Source organism: Pleurodeles waltl, chromosome 6, assembly GCF_031143425.1.
Source record: "Pleurodeles waltl isolate 20211129_DDA chromosome 6, aPleWal1.hap1.20221129, whole genome shotgun sequence".
Lineage (NCBI taxonomy): Eukaryota > Metazoa > Chordata > Amphibia > Caudata > Salamandridae > Pleurodeles > Pleurodeles waltl.
Window position 1 is genome coordinate 626,555,405 of NC_090445.1, and position 16,844 is coordinate 626,572,248.

The window sequence follows — 16,844 nt, forward strand, 5'->3', positions numbered from 1 at the left end:
AGTGAAGTAAAAATGGATGTTTCTAGCCCGTACATTTCATCTCACACATTGCCAAACACCTCCCACCCTGGCCCAGCCATACATACACACACAATCCTGACATGCTGGCCTGTCCCCCTCCCCACCCTCTTCCATCCACAACACTCCATACACTCAGGTCCCATCCACCATGCTCACAGTGTACTCACCTGTTTGTCTGGAGGACCGTACAGTTGCATGTACTGGGGGAGGACCCCATCCACCAGTTTCTCAAACTCCTCCGAAGTGAAGGCTGGGGGCCTTTCCCCGGGATGTAGCCATCTTCGCTTCCAGACACAGGTCACAGCAGCACTTGCAGTGTAGGTTCTCTCCTGTTGAAGGTCAGGTATCAAGTGAGTGAACAGTAGGAAAATGGCGGCCACGTCCGCGGCGGTGCGTACTGTCACTGCCGGCGTACATCGTGATTGGCTCCTGGGACTCATAGGGCCCAATGTTAACCAATGCTGAATTGTGCAGCGGTCTTCGACCGCCCACCGCGACGGTGTACATCGCCAGCACAGTTACCTAATTTCTTCTTGTCCCACCTTACAGGTCAGGCAGCCGCCATTTCAGAGGGCCATGTGGGATGGAAAAAAACTGCGTCACATCTATCTAGGCCTGGAATACAGACAGATACCGGCACATTGCGATTTTCTAAGGTTTTAGCAAATAACACATTGTGATACGTAAGTGTTAGATGAACCTCTGCTCGCTGTTCTCCTCCATAGGGCACATCTGCTGTGGCAGGTGATGAGATGGCGGCATCCTCCGGTGTACACACCCCTGGTGGACCTGTTGAAAATGGAAGAGAGACACATCATTATCACATACAGACTTGATCGTGCAACAATCCTGGAACTTTGTGCCCAGTTGGAGCCAGACCTGATTTCAGCTACCCGCCATCCCACAGGAATCCCCCCTCTAGTGCAGGTTCTGCCTGATCTCCATTTCCTGGGCAGTGGGTCTTTTCAAACAACAGTGACAATGGCATCAGGGATGTCCCAGCCAATGTTCTCTAACGTGTTGTCCAGAGTGTTATCTGCCCTGCTGAAACACATGCGCAGCTACATTGTTTTCCCTCAGGTGGAGGATTTGGCCACAGTGAAAGGTGACTTCTATGCCCTGGGACATATCCCCAACATCATTGGTGCCATTGATGGTACACATGTGGCATTTGTCCCCCGCGGCAGGAATGAACACGTGTACAGAAACTGGAAAAGCTACTATTCCTTGAATGTGCAGATGGTGTTTTTGGCAGACCAGTACATTTCCCATGTGAATGGCAAGTATCGTGGCTCTGTGCATGACGCTTACATTTTGAGGAGTAGCAGCATCCCTTATGTGATGGGGCAACTCCTGAGGCACCGTGTGTGGCTAATAGGTGAGCCCAAGGTCCCAACGCAGCTGACATAGGTGTCTGGGTATGGGGTTGTCCCTAAGGGTTAGTGTCTGTCTAACAGTTGTCCCTCGACATTTGCAGGTGACTCTGGTTACCCCAACCTGTCATGGCTACTGACCCCAGTGAGGAATCCCAGGACAAGGGCAGAGGAACGCTACAATGAGGCACATGGGCGAACTAGGAGGATTATAGAATGCATCTTCAGCCTCCTGAAGGCTAGATTCCGGTGCCTCCATCTTACAGGTGGCTCGGTATACTACTCACCGAAGAAGGTGTGCCAGATATCCCGGCCTGCTGTATGCTGCACAACCTGGCTTTGGGACGCCAGCTGCTTCTTCTGCAGGAGGATGGGCTAGATGGTGGCCCTGTGGCAGCTGTGGAGCATGTGGACAGTGAAGAAGAGGAGGCAGAAGAAGAAGATGTCGACAACCGAAACAACATCATCATGCAATACTTCCAGTGAGACACAGGTAAGAAGATGTAACTGCTTCCCACATCTCATACTATTGTTGGAGCTAGCATAAGTCTGTCATGTTCCCTCAGTGTATGGACCCTGACTTGTTACTTTGCCTTTCCATTTCACAGATCTGGGTCCCACTTTGTGCCCTTTCCTATGTTTACTGCTGGCCTACAGCTGTGTTACATTGGTATGTAAACAAGTACATTGACATTGATATATTCCAGAGGTTTTACAATTACACATTAGTGAAAGCACAGACAGACTCCAGATTGTTTTGTGATTCAAGGGTGTTTATTTCTGTGCAAATAAGTGGAGGAGGGTGTGAAATGGGCTGGGGGGATGGTGGAGTAATGTCCTTGGCAGAATCCAGTCTATTTGTCTCACAGGTGCATTGTCCAATGGGGCATAGGAAGTGGAGCAATATCAGTTTAAGGTGGACAGGGTGACAAAGTGGGATAGAAGAGTGACATTCAGGTTTTTTTTATTTCCTGGCGGGGTCTTGGCAATGTTCTCTGTCTTGTTCCTGGATCTCAGGGACCGTTTGCAGGGTGGTTCTCTTTCTGCAGGGGGTGGGGTGCTGGTGGCGGTGCCTCCTGTCCACTAGCGCCGGCGGAGGTGGAGGGCTGTTCATTGTCCTGGCTAGTGTCAGGGGCCCATTGGTGTGCCACTGTGTCCCTCATGGTGTTGAGGAGGTCTGTCATCACCCCTGCAATGGTGACCAGGGTGGTGCTGATGGACTTCAACTCCTCCCTGATCCCCAGGTAGTGTTCCTCCTGCAGCCGCTGGGTCTCCTGAAACTTGGCCAGTACCATGCCCATGGTCTCCTAGGAATGGTGGTAAGCTCCCATGATGTTGGAGAGTGCCTCATGGAGAGTGGGTTCCCTGGGCCTGTCCTTCCCCTGTTGCACAGCAGTCCTCCCAGCTTCCCTGTTATCCTGTGCCTCTGTCCCCTGAACCGTGTGCCCACTGCCCCCAGGTCCCTGATCGTCCTGTGTTAGTGGGGTTGCCTGGGATCCCTGTAGTGGTGGACACACTGCTGATTGACATGTCCTGGGGACAGTGGGATGGGCCCGCTGTGTGGGTGTTGTGGTGGTTTTCCTGAGGTGGTTTGTGACTGTGTCAGGTGAACCGACTGTCGCGAGGTCCCTGATGGGCCGGGCTGGTCATCTTGATCCAGGCGTGCAGAGCTGCTGTCATCACTGTGGGCCTCTTCTGTTGGGGGACTGGATATGTCTGGCACCTCCGGTCCGGTGACGTTGGGTATGGGTCCTGTTGGGGTGTGAATGCATAATGTTAGTATCTGTGTGTGCCATCTTGTGCAATGGGTGAGTTACCCTCTACTCCTGTGCTTGCATTATTGCTGTGGCCCTTGGGTGACTGGTGATTTTGGAGCATGAGTGAGTCAGTCTAATGGACATGCTTTGGTGATGGGTGTCCATGCATTGGTGTTACATGCAGGGCTTGACTTGATTTTGGGTTGTGTGTATTGTGTTAGTGGGGTATCTGTGGGTTGTTGGGGTGATGGGTGTGAGGGTGAGGGTGGGAGTATGTGATGACATGCAGGTGGGGTGGGGGGGATAAAGTAGTAAAGATTTGCCTTACCAGAGTCAAGTCCTCCTGCTACTCCTGCGAGGCCCTCAGGATGCATTATTGCCAAGACTTGCTCCTCCCATGTTGTTAGTTGTGGGGGATGGGGGGGTCCACCGCCAGTCCTCTGTACAGCAATCTGGTGTCTGGATACCACGGAATGTACCTTCCCCCGTAGGTCGTTCCACCTCTTCCTGATGTCATCCCGTGTCCTTGGATGCTGTCCCACTACGTCAACCCTGTTGACAATTCTCCATAGCTCCATCTTCCTTGCAATGGGCGTCTGCTGCACCTGTGATCCGAATAGCTGTGGCTCTACCCAGACGATTTCCTCCACCATGACCCTGAGCTCTTCCCCAGAGAACCTGGGGTGTTTTTGAGGTGCCATGATGTGGTGTGGGTGATGTGTGAGGTGCTGTCTGTTGTGATGTGTGAGGGAATGTGTTGGTGTGTGTTGTTTGAGGTGCGTGGATTTTGTATAAGTGATGGTGTTGTGTGTCTGTGGATGCTGGTGTTGTGTTAGGTAGTCTCTCTCTCTGGCCTTCTTTCACAATTGTGGTTGTAAGGGTTTGTGGGTGATGTGGGTGTGTGCTTTATATTGGATTGGGTGTGTGGGTGTGGTGTGTGTATGTGTCTCAGGTGAGTGTATTTTGAATTGTGCAATGTGGGGGTGTTTTGTAAATGTGTGTGTATTTTGAGCGTGGCGGTGTGTACCACCAATGGATTCCCGCAGTTGAAAGACCGCCGTGTTGATTTGTGGGTCATGATACTGTGGGCGTATTCCTGTTGGTGGTACGGTGTAGGTTTTGGAATAGCCAGTTTATCACTGACCTTTGGTGTGGCGGACTTGTGTGGGTGTCTGTATTTGTGGTGGATTCCGAGCTGTGAGTCGTAATACCTGTAGCGGAATTCCGCTGCCACAGCGGTACGTTGGCGGTCTTCTGCACGGCGGAAAGCGTGATTTACCACCAGGGTTGTAATGAGGGCCTATGTGCCACATGTTGCACAAATTAACTCTGGACATGGTACAATTTATGTCTCTGAGGGACTTATCAATGAGACACTTTCACCACCGGTGCTTCACTACTCCTAAGAAATGTAGAGAGGCACCAGCCATCCAAGGAGCTTTTTGAGAAGGCCAACAGTCAGTTGAGTACACTTAGAAATTGCTGCTCTTCTCTAGATGGAGGTGGGACATGTCTACGGATTGTAGTGCAGAAGAACCTACATGATCTATCCAACAGGATGATTGTGAGAGAGCATGGTCACATCATGTGTGTATGAGATGTGCATGGTGAGTGTTTACCTGGTACTTAGGAGATGTATTAAGCTTGTGCACAGATTGTGTGCAAAACTGGATACCCGTTATCCTTGAAGCATAAACAATATATTGTAGATGATTGGGAGGCAGATTGGTATATGCTTGGGTCTTGACATTGTTTTAGGATGTCGGTGGACAAAATGTGGTGTCATCTGAAGATGCTGTTACATTGCATGCTTTTTCTTCCTCTACCCAAGGCAGTTATTTGATGACATGGTCTCATATTTAGGTGGCCACAATGACTCCAGCACACAAGCATGCCTTTGAAAAGAGGAAAGAGTGATACAAGCACATCTGCGAGGTGCTAGGAGGGTACCACAGGATGGCCAAAAGGTACAGAAGAGAGAAGACTTCAGGGTCGTGGCAGGCGTTTCCACGTGGGGGACCAGCAAAACATTCTGCAACAATTGCCAAGAAGAGTGTGACCTCAAAGCAGAGGGTCATGGGTGCCTCAGCAGGTCCGCCCCTCCACATCCACAGCCCATACAACACCAGCACCCCAGCAACAACCATCACCAGCGGCCACTAGCTCAACCTTTGAAGCAGATATGCAGAAGGACATAGTAGAGGTGAAAGCAAGGTTGGCCAAACTGGAGGAGGGCAATGCACAGAACTACAAACTGTTGAAATACATTAAGAGGAAGCTGTCCTCTTCCCAGTACCTTCCCCTAGTGTCCATTGTCAATAGTTTTAGGTGTGTAGGCATAGGTTAGGTAGCATAGAGTAGGTTAGTTGTAGGACATAATATAGTTAGGGGGTGGGGTTTAGGATTTTTTTTTTTTTAGGGAGTGTTTGGGGGGTTATGTATAGGGGTATATGTTTTTAATTTAAAAAAATACAAAAAATATATATATTTGTTTAGGCAGTAGGTTGAGTTAGTCTATGTTTAGCTTTAGTTCATGTTGTTCTACTCGTCTACTGTCTCTTCAGGGGGAGTTGGGGGGCAATGTTTATTGTGTGCGATACATGTATAAGTTTAGATTAGGATAGATAGCTGTAGGGATAAGTGAAGATGAGTTAGTATAGGTTAGGTTAGTAGACGTTAGTGTGCATTATAGTTTTGTTTTATAGATAGCGTTTCTTAGTAATAATAAATCTTGTTAGTTTTCTACAATATGATGTCCATGATTGACTGTCTGGGTGTTATCATGTCTGCACTGCCCACGTTTGCCTTTGGGTATGCATTCAGTATTGATTTACATGTGTGACTATGTGTATCGTTTGTGACCAAGGACCTGTCTGATTGGCAGTGGTATGACATCAGCTACTCAATACACATTTCAGCACACTTCCTGGCACTCAGATTGTGTATGGTTATACATTCTAAGACAGGTAATCATGCAACATCTATTGTTTGTGCTAAGTTCTATAACATTAATTCTTAAAACGTTTAGCACATTGCACTCCACTTCATTTGGGTGAATGAATACTGGCACACAAATGGCTGCCCCTCACAATCTTACATATGCCTTTTTTGTTGGTCACATCAATGTTGTACTGGTACAGTAATCAGGGATACTTCCAGACACTTGTGTTCTGAACCACACATGCCATATGTGTGCTGGCATGGTACCTGTTTATCACATGCTTGGAAGGCTCAGACATTTTATGAATGTCCACAATGCTATCAGTCACCTTAATCATGTTTGGGTCCATAAGTGTGGCTTTGTGTTAGACTGAAAGCCACAAATGTCCTTTTGTTCTGTGGTCATTGTCCTAGCTTAACACAATGCATACATTTGAAACATTTGATGGATCACAATAAAAAACAGTGCATATGTGATTATGGTAGTTTATTTACATGTACAAGATTTGTACCAGATAATGTACAATATACTGTTCACTGACCCCATGAGAGATCCCACACCATTGAATGTCCAGTCAGAGTCCAGGGGGTGAGGAGCATGTCATGAGGCAGGTGTAGGAGAAGTGAGCATCAGTGAGTAGGTGTCCAATTTGACAATAGGTAGGAATTGAGACTATGGCAGTCCAGACATGATGAGTCAACAGTGGTAGAGTGAAGAGGGCACATTGGCAGCTGTCACTACTCTGGCATGATCTTAAGCACAGAACTAAAGAGATACTGTCCATGTGGCACAGACTGTAGCTACTGGTGGTTTTTCTAGTGAATGTAGTTCCTTCCCCATCTTCATTCTCTGATCGGTGTGGTGCCTCCTGTTCCATGGGTGGTGTTGAAGTTGAAGGGGGCACACACACATCAGGGAATAGAGATGTGGAAGCAAAGGTCCTGGCAGCATCCATTTGTGGGAAAGGGAAAGGCATCACTACAGCAAGGAGGAACTGCTGATTTTGCAACACAGCAGCTACATCATGGTGGTAGGCAGCCATGTTTTCAATAAGGGAGGCCAGAGCTGGCTGCATGGACTCCAGGAGATTTAGGATGGCCCCCAGCCCGTTGTCAATCATGCTGCTGCCACTTTGGGAGGGCAACTGTTCCAGCCTCTGCCTCAGGACAGCAGCTATGTCAGCCAGGACTGCTAGAGTCCATGTAGAGGAGAGTAGGTGGCTCTTATGCCAGCAGAGTTGTCCTTAATTAGACTGAGGAACCTCTGCACTCCCTCTGCACCCCTGCACTCTAGGCTGCCCGCCATGGTCTCCATCCCTACCCACACCTGCTGTACCAGCTCCCACTGGACTCCTACCACTGTCCGCTGAGAGGTAATGTCTGAGTCCTCAGAGCCCAGGGCTATGGCTGGACTGGTCCATGCAGTGTGTTGGTTGTTGGGTGGTTAATGTGGAGACCCTGCAATGCTGTGTGTTCTCCCTGTGACTGGAGATGGTGTCTGGAATTAACCCAGGACTTCCTGGAGAGTGGCAGCATTGATGGTCATCATCTGGTTATCAAAAAAGTCCAGGATAGGCAGCTCCACAGAAGGTAAGTTTTCATCCTCTGCAATGGGATACTGAAAAGTCAATATTGGACTGTGGTGGCTGTTGACATGTGGCATCATTTACTTTCTACTGGTGGCTTTGTGACATGGTACAGACCCACACATCAAGGCATACATTTATGAACCCCTAGTGGCATAGTGTGCCACCTGAACATCATTTCAATGGAGTCACCATTGGCACACTCTGCCTGTCCACATTCCCCAGTGTGTTACACCTCCTTGATTGCCTTATCATCATCTTCTGCATATGTTCAATTTTCATTTATTTGACTGTGGTACATATGCATGCCGTGGGCGTTGTTAGGGATTTGTGCACACACCACAAATGGAGAGGTACAGAATAAATTGCATTTAGTTTTAGAGATATTTGAGTGAGTAACTGACTCCTGTGCCACCCTACGTGTGTTTTGGAGTAATGGAAGGGTCTGAGCTATCAACATGCATCCTCCTAGCCACTTTGAGTTATGTGTCCTACATCCTGCGCCACCCATTGAGAGAGTTAGCCACCTCATGTGTATGTGTGTAAACAGAAATTTCTCCCTTCTTGCAGAACAACATCCATCCATGCATCACAGGTTTCCTTGTTGTAGAGCCACTAGGATGCCTGCATCTCTGAAATGAGTGTTGTTTTGCTCAAAGGTAGACCTTCCTGTTAGTACACATACACACGTGGTGGGTCATTGTTATGTTATGTTGTGCAGGATGCTGAACACATGACTCAAAGTGGCTAGGAGGATACTTGTGGAAAGCCCAAACATTTCCATTACTCAAACAACACACGTGGGGTGGCAGGAGGACATTACACATTTTGAAACTTGTTGATGTGTGGATGCATCATTGGACAACACATTAGGGGTGGCATTGTGGTCGAAGTACTGGTGACTGACATTGTTGTAATCCTATTGCGGACTACTTTCAATGTTTGTTGAATTTATTATAAATCATTGTAAGTGGCAGACCCCATTCCTGTTATTTGAATTTGTAGGATGTGTACCTTCCTCCATGTGTGCATTGTGACCGGCAAGAGGGATACCCCTACACCATGCAGTTTGGTATTGTCTGCCATATGTTCTGACATAAACAAGGTCAATAAAGGGATGCATTGACTACCTGTGACAACTACACATCCATGCACATTTGACATGATGCAGAACAGCAAGATGAGCTGTTGCACTTCATCTTTCTTCATACATGGGTACATATGTGACACAAAATCCAGACACAGATATCATAGTACTATACCAATACATCTTGTTGTTAACGTACACTCCAGTGGTGGATGGTAGTAGCTCATGAGTACCATGCCAAAGTAAGGCACCTTGCATACATTATCCTGTCCTGAGTCTCATGTCCCCCTCTCACACCTGACACTGCATATAGTAGGCATTCCATGTGTATAGTTGGGATCTTCCCATGTAACACGTGTGACCCACCCAGCTTCTGATGCCTTGACAAATATTTCACCTCTGTATTTGGTTCAGTGTAGTCCAGGAACTCAGGGGTGATGTGTGAGTGACAAGTGGGTGTTTGTCAACTTTGTATGCCCAAAGATTGTAGTTGCTCCTTGTGTGTTGCGTTGTGCATCACACAAAGGGCATATTTTCGGTGTATTTGGTAACTTGATCCCAGACCACCATTTTCCTAGCAGCACCCTTTTCCCAGCCATCAATGCCATGGAACCACTGTATTTACATTACTGGTCACCTTGGTGGAAATTTCCCCAGTCACCTCATGCTTTTTGTCACTACTGTGGTGCTTTACTGCATTGGCATCATATATGATGTCACTAGTACAGCAAAGCACAGGGATGTACATTGCTTAGAATGCTTTTGTCACTTTCACATATGCCTTTTGCAGGCCTTACAAATTAAGTTTACAGATAGCAATCTTTATGGAATCTCTACCCCATTTGTTCTACTCTTCCTGCTTAAGAAATATATCCTTGCATACATCATATATGCACAGGCATATTGTGGTGTATGGATGTAGAAAGTGGATCTATGCATGCATTTTGTGACTTTGTTAAGATAGCACGAGGGGAATGGCTGAATTGAGTCTATATTGGAATCATTCTATTTGATGCTAATATTTCAGTAAGGGCTTGGAAATATGGGCCGCTAATGAGACAGTGAGACCACTTGTAGCTGATGTTATGCATGAAGGTGTCCCTTTTTGGACGACACCAACCATTCCCAGTACACAGGCAACCTTGCTACTTGGTGACATGGAAGCTACTTGTACAGCAGCACATATGATGATCACAAACATGTCCCGTATGTTGTGTCTGATCACTTTTGTGGCCATTCCCTGTGATGCAGGGAGGCATCTCACAGTTCTTGTTGGCCCACCCAGTGCAACAACTGTTGTGCATGTTGCCCAATGAGTGTTACACATGGGCAGGTGGTTCAGTTGCAACAATGTAGGTTTGTGCATATAGGGGTTATGGTGTGAGTGCATTAGAAGTGTTTGAGCATGATTGTGTCCTGATGCAACCCATTTGCATGCATTCAGTGTGTTCTATGTGCCTCCCCCTTCTGACATTTGTTAGTTTCAAGATTGCCCCACTGCACCTTACCCTGCATTTGTGGTAGGCCTGGGAAGTCTGCACTGTCCTGTCCTGCAACTCCGGTAACCAGCTGTTCCGGGATGACCGCTGCTACTATCTCCTCCAGCTCATCCAGGTCCTCCTTGGGTGCAGGACTTCCACCTCCAGTCTGCAATGCTGCCTTTAAGTTCCTGGCAAATTTCTCTTTAGTACTGTGCTTGCAATTGTCCAGTGCTTTTCACAATCGATGACAGTCTTCTTCACCTCTGCCACACTGTTGACTTTATTGACTATTGACTGCCACATGGCCATCTTTCTGCCTATTGGCAATTTGGAGGTGACAAAGAGCTGGTTTTGGTGGTCTGTTACCTCTCTGACCAAGATGTCATTCTCTTCCTCACTGAAGCAACTCTTCAGCTTCCTTTTCTCCTTCTCCTGGGATTTTGCTGGTCCATCCTGGCTTGTACTGGGCTGATTGGGGTCTCTCCTGTCCTGCATTCTCCATCCTGGGTCCTTGTGTTTTTTTTTTCTTTCTCACTAGCTTTTTTTACACTGATGCTGCAAAATATGGCACTATCACGATTATCATCATAAAATATCCCGCTATTCATGCTAATGCCACGTTTGCAGCCTTAGCGTTGTTTTTCCTTACTGTTGCAAAGTTTAGCATAATTATTTTTATGCTAAACTTTCCTCAGTGCCATGGTGCGTAGTTTTCTAAATATGGCGCATGGATAGTGCAAGGAATTGTCATTAGGTGGGGTTCATTTTTTGGACGCACAACTGTGCATCATTTTTCTTAAATCTGGCCCCATGTCTATCCAAATTGACATACCTCATGACACAGACAAAGGACAGTACAATGGTCCCTAGCCTGAGGCCCATCCTATTACAATGGTTAGCCATCCACTGTCATGTCACACACCTATGTCAGTGTTATGGCACAGCTACTGTGGTCTGCAATGAGGAAACATATCGACAGCTACATACAGGGCATATTGTAGCATTGTCAACACAATGTGAAAGGAAAACGTAAGGATTAGCCACAAGGACGTCACAAGGTCACATCACCACACACATGAGACCACTGGATACACATAGCAGGCTAAATAGGTCCATTCTTAAACTCTGGAACCTTCCCTCCCGCTTCCCAGGTGGCCTGAGCATGATACCCACACAAACCACATTTGTAATAAACAATACCTGAATCCATTTCATGCCCTATTCACTTGTCAGGCTAGCCACTTCCACCTCCCAATGACACAACTCAGAAATGTCCACATGAGGATGGCATGGGGATGAGACCTGGAAGGAAAAAAGTCACATACAAGGAGTTCAGGCAGGCAAAGGCATTAATTAAACACAAAAGTCAGTTAAATTTTCTGGAGTATCGCTGAAAGTGCAATATGACTGCACATATCAAAGGAAATGCTTAAGAGAAGAACATCTTCAAGTCTGATGTAGCCAGCAAACCTTTGCTCTAGGATGCGTTGCATAGAATGTCCTGTCTCACAGTAAGGTACATACCCGTCACAACATATCATGACTGTACAGTACCCCATGCAGTCTGGGGAATCACAGAACATCAGGTGCTTACACTGAGGTGAACTACTGATTGATGAGATCTGCCCGCATGTCCCCACCTTCATCCTCATCACTTTCATCCTCGCTTGGCTTTTCCGGATTCTCACCCCGAACCACTGCTAGCTCCCCCTCATCAGGAATGTATGTGATGTTCCTCCTCAGGGCAAGGTTATTGAGCATGTAGCAGGCCACAATGATCTTACAAACATTTGCTGGTGCGTAGAGAAAGGCTCCCCTGTTTTGTCAATGCTATGGAGTTTCGCTTTCAGGAGCCCAAAAGCACACTCTACAACACAGCATGTTCTCCCATGTGCCTCATTGAAGCGGACTTCCCCTTGCCTAGTTGTGTTTATCATTGGTGTCAACAACCAGGGACAATTTGGGTTCGCAGCATCCCCTGTAAGGCAAGGCAAAATGTGTGCAACAATGAGTACAGAGCAAAGTTTCACAATCAGCAGGCATGTTACATACATACACACATGACATATGTGACTTACCAACCACCCAGGCCCTCTCGGTACAGTTGTGTCATCAGCTGTGGAATAGCACTGTTCTGCATGATGAAGACATCATGGACTGAACACGGGTACCAAGCTCAGACTTGGGTAATGTAGAGGTCTGCCAAACACAATACTTGGACATTGATAGAATGGAAGCTTTTCCTGTTCCGATAGACCTGTTCAGTGGCAAGCGGGGGAACCAAGGCTACAAGGGTACCATCAATGGCTCCAAAAACTTGTGGGATATGTGCCAAACCATAGAATTCTGCTTTCACATGCACAAACTCCTCACATTGAGGAAACCGGTTGTAGCTGTCCAGGTGTTTCAACAGTGCTGAGAGGACATCCTTCAAGACCAAACTGAACATAGGCTGGGACGTCCCAGCAGGTAGGGCCACTGTATTTTGGAAGGACCCTGTGGCCAGAAAGTACAACACTGACATGACTTGTACAATGAGTAGTATTCTGTTTGGATGACGGATGGCTGGCATCAAATCTGGCTTCATCTGACGTCATAGATCCATGATTGTCTGCCTTTCCAGGTGGTAGATCTGAATCACTGATCTGTCCTCCATTATCCGCAAGTCAGCAAATGGACGGTACACAGGAGGTTGTCTGATCCATCTCCTCCCAGGGTTACTAGGTGGGTCATTAAACAAACAAGGCATTCACTCAATATGTCCCGTACGTTTGACATGTAGCATGTGTGATACATGATATCACATATTATGTGTGTAACTGTAAACGTTATGTGCAAACACACCAGCCTTGCACTTCCTGGGACATTAATGCCCTCATAAGTAACATGTGTGTGACAATCATCCTTATAGACAATCATCCTTATAGACAGAAAGCTCATAGTCAGAAGACTATCGGAATTGCCTGTGACTTAATGCACAGTCTGCTAGGTCACACATATAGGAGAGGGTGGTGGCTGTACCTACAAGCATGTTGTCACATCAGCATGACTGCATATCAGTGTGTCTGGCAATAAGAGTAACTTACATGACCTGACTATGACAGTGCTCAATATCCCCCAGAACATCAGTTTTTTTCTTTAGTGACGCATCAAAATATTTTATGTAATTGATTCAAATGACTCAAAATGGCAGATGCCGACCCACTCCACTGGTCATTGGGAACAGCCTGCGACTGCTGAAGTAAGTGATCATGGCGGTAGGTGCTTGTTTTGCACCGCCTCTGGGAGCAATGATGCCATGTCCAACAGATGATAGGGCCCCTGCCTTCTGACCTGAAGAGCTGTAGAAGCTGGTGGAGGAGTTCCTACCCCTGTATGAACAGCTCTATGGTGCACCAGAGGAGCAGGTAAGTGCACCATGTGCACACTTACCATCTACCTCTACCTATCTCAGCTTTCGTTAGCCTGTGTTAAAGGCCAGTTAGTCAGCTGGTGTCTGCAAAGGCTTATTTTGTGTTATAAATGTGTATGTATGGTTGATTGAAGGGGCAGGTGTCCATGTCAGGTGAGAGGTTTGAAGTTGAGAGAAAATGTAGTGAGTGTGAATTGAGTGTTCCCCGAGCCAAGTTGCATTGGAAACACATGGCTAGATGAGTTGCCATGACAGCCATCCCCATTGAAATTATTCCATAAAAGATCTGTAATGTGTAGTCACATGTGGTTGCATGGCAACAGGGCGGTTGATGACATGTTATGTGTGTGGGTTGATGCCCATTTATGTTTATATATTGTTTACAAATAGGTTTGGGGCCACATTTGGCCTTCTTGGACTGATGCACTGAAGCCAGGTATTGACTCACTATGCACTTCAGATCTGGACATAGGCATTCATTGTAAATTGGCTACGGACTACATAAGAAGCTCTATTGTAAGTGATTAGTAAGCCTTGGTATGATGTGTAGGTCTATCTGCTCAGCCTTCCAAGAATAGTGCCTGTGTTCTGTGTATGTCTGCACACTGGATAACTTGACATCTGTCCTGATATTGGGTCGCCTTTTGCACTGCAATTGTGACCCTGTGCCCACTCAGTGATTCCCTGGACAGCATGTGATGATGTCATTTCATGCATCTCTGTCTATCTACAGCTTCTTAGGTCAGTGTTCACTCATCACCATGGGATTTGCATTGAGGACAGGCTCTTCATATGTGTCTAATCTTCTTATTTCATTTTTGTCAATGTGTGTTACATAGCGATTTTGGCTCCCTTGATCACTCATCCCTTTTGTCTCTACCGTACAGCACTGATGTGTCCAGTGCATATGCCTCCATCTTTAGACATTGCACAACTACAAAGAATGTGCTGTTGTGTAATGTCCCCTGATGATGGACTCAGTGTTTGTGGATATGAAGTTGAATGCGTGCGATGCTGGGCCAGGTATTTCCCCATGGAGTCACCGTTTCCTTGTTCACACATATGTGGATGTATGTAGCTGCTGGTTGATGTGACACTGATAAACCTTGCTTCCTGAAGTAGAATGTGGTCAATGCACAATGGGTCTGTCAATAGGCTTGTTGTATCTTCTAATGACTTTTAGCAGTATGTGACATTTGGAGGTTGTGTATCTTTTTGTGCATTGTTTACAGTGAGCTGTTACTATCACTTGCCACTTTTTAGGATGTTTAATCAATGTCAGGTGATCATATAATGATTCACAAAAGTTGCATTATTGACAACTGGACACTGAAGGGCCTGAGTTGTGGGGTGTCTAGTGCAGCCAAATGCTGAATGTTTGCCATCATGTCCCTGTGTACAATGACTGCTAAGTGCCCCAGGTGGACTGGAAGGTTTTGTCAGGATGTTCTACACTTGGTACAAAGACATGTATGTGATTCTGCCATTTTGTCAATGGACTTGATTTCTTGTCTTATTTTTATGCCTCCATGCGGTCAACACCCATCATAAAAAGGGGATATGGAGAGCCATTGGCAAGGATGTGCAGACCCTGGGGGTCTACAGCTGGCAGAGCGCCCACTGTCGGAAGAGGTGGGGGGGACCTGAGATGCTAGACCCAGAAGACTGTGGAGGCCCGGCTGGGGATGTACTCCCAACGGGGACGGGGTGCCCATCGGACAGTTACCCCCCCAATGGCCCGCATTTTGGTGGTGGCCTATCTGGCCTTGGATAAGCATTTGAAGGCAGCATAGCAGCCACAAGGGAGTAAAGACCAAGTGACAGACTGCTCCCCTGACAATGTGGCATGTGTCACATATCTTCTGGCATCCAATTTGTTGAGAAAGTCCATGTGTCTCCAAATGGTGTGCTCATCCTTTAGGAGTTGGGACCTAGTACTATACTATAGTGTACCCTCATTATTCATGACCAGGTATGCATGACCAGCAGTGAGCACATATGTCAGTCTGAGGTGTCCAGCTAAGTGTTGAAAAAAGTCTGCAGAATGTGTCTTTGCACACAGGAACCACTCCAGACAAATGTTATAGTCTAAAGATGAGTAGGATGTGGACCACTGCCCTGTGTCATATGTCTTGGGATATGTGTAGGTTAACACCTGGAATCCAGGGAAACGTTTTCTCCATCATATGTTGTGTGCTTGTGCCTTGCAGTGTGTGATGCATGGGTGTCCATCATACATGTGACGTGACTTACATGGCAAATGTATTAGCAGCTGTAGCAAGGGACTTCCCCTTGGGAAGTGGGGAATGTGCACTGTCGTGGGTGATGTGTCATCATGGCAGCCAACATGCCTTGTGCCTACATGTCTGCATCTGGTCCATTTCCAAGATGGTACATATCTATATATGAGATGTAGGCATGTGGTAGCCATGGAGATGGCATGATATCCCATATCCCTCACATATGTGTCCATGGGGTCCTGTTGTACACAGGATACTACTGCAATGGTTGTCCAATTGCTGTGATGTACCAGATAGGACTCTGTCACCATCATATGACATCAGACAGAAACATTCATGCCTATTAATATGTTGTTAGTCATGTGTAACAGCAGTAGGCATGATGGACATGACAGGTAGGGGCAGGGTGTTGATCTATTTGATGTTGATTAGTACCCTTGATGTTGTATGATGTTTTTGGAACCCCAGAACGTGTGTGTTGTTTGGGAATTGTGCCCAGACTGTATGGATGCATCAAGGATTGACTTGTAGTGATGTCAGCATGACGTGTGTTGGGTTAGGGATTTGCTACAGACAGATGCCATGCTTATCATGTCTGTAACGTGGGTAGTGATGTTGTTTATCTTTGTAAAACCATATAGTGTCCTCCTGATAGAGATTGCAAGGTCTGTGTCCCTCCTTACTGCACAGTACATTTATCTACTACAGATTCACACAGAAGTACAGCTGGACATGTGTGGGAGAAATTTGAGGGATCTATCTTAGGTCTTACTAGACCATTCATGTGTGTATTCAGGAGACATCTCTGCATGAGCAAGGGGACCGGAATTCCATGTAGTTTGCTGAAACTTAAGATGTGTGTCACATCTGTGTGGGCCTTGAAAATACCAGCCTTGACTCATTTTGTAAGGTGTGACTTGTGGAGCTGTACGTTGTTGTGTTGTGTC